Below are 1,009 nucleotides of genomic sequence, written 5' to 3'. Positions count from 1 at the left end.
CCTCTCACTCTATATATCTGTGTGTGTCTGTGTGTGTGTGTGTGTTCTCGTGCGCAATCACCGCAATCCAGAGATTACCCGATTGGATGAAGATTTAATCAAGAGTGGTGTTTCAGTTTAACGGCCAAAGATCCTTTCCCTTACTGAAATCCCTCTCTTTCTGTCTCCTTCCATATCTATCTATCTATCTATCTATCTATCTATCTATCTATCTATCTATCTATCTATCTATCTATCTATCTATCTATCTATCTGTTTTATTTTTGTCCTCTTTAGAATATCTGTTTCCTCCTGACACAGCTCCTCTGGAGCTATGGGAACTGTCTCCCTTTCTCTGTCTCTCCCTCTCTTTCTCTCCTGTGTGCTGTCACCAGTCCTGACAGATCTGACAGTTTTTCATGACAGTAATTATCACTATGAGATGAGAATCTTTCAGATGTGATTCGATTCTGCTGAAGGACAGCACAGGGAGGGGGGAGGGGGGGTTTGACTCAATCTGGCCACCCCACAAGGGGACTGTCACAAAGTCTGGCTGCCACACAGGGGAATTTCTTTCAACCTGGCCACCGTATCTATGACGACAGGAGTCGGCACTCATCTGTCCAAACAGAACCCTTCAGTAGAGCCCAAACCTGAAGACAAAAAAAAAAATTGCAGGGGAGAGTGTAACACTCAAACACGGTCCCCGATCCCTGCCACGGCTCTCACATTGTCTCCAGTGTACGGCAAAAGACAGGTGGTTCATTGGTTAATTACTCGTTCCAGCCCTCGGATGTTTCCGTTCCATCCGGAGGAGAGTCAGTCATCACCACCTTCTTTAATACGGGTTTCTCCTGAATTTATTTCTTACATACAACTACATATTTCCTTATTTAAAAAAAGTGAATAAAATGAGAGAGTGTTCTTGTTTTTACCATGTCAGATTTGTCCCCAGGGGTGCCGGAGGCATGGGGTTTGCTCAGAGAGAAGCCGGAACCAGGGATTCTCTGTGGCTGCTTTGTGATTGGTT

The sequence above is a fragment of the Chanos chanos genome, chromosome 6 (genome assembly GCF_902362185.1).
Source record: "Chanos chanos chromosome 6, fChaCha1.1, whole genome shotgun sequence".
Taxonomy (NCBI): Eukaryota; Metazoa; Chordata; class Actinopteri; order Gonorynchiformes; family Chanidae; genus Chanos; species Chanos chanos.
This window is presented reverse-complemented; position numbering follows the sequence as displayed.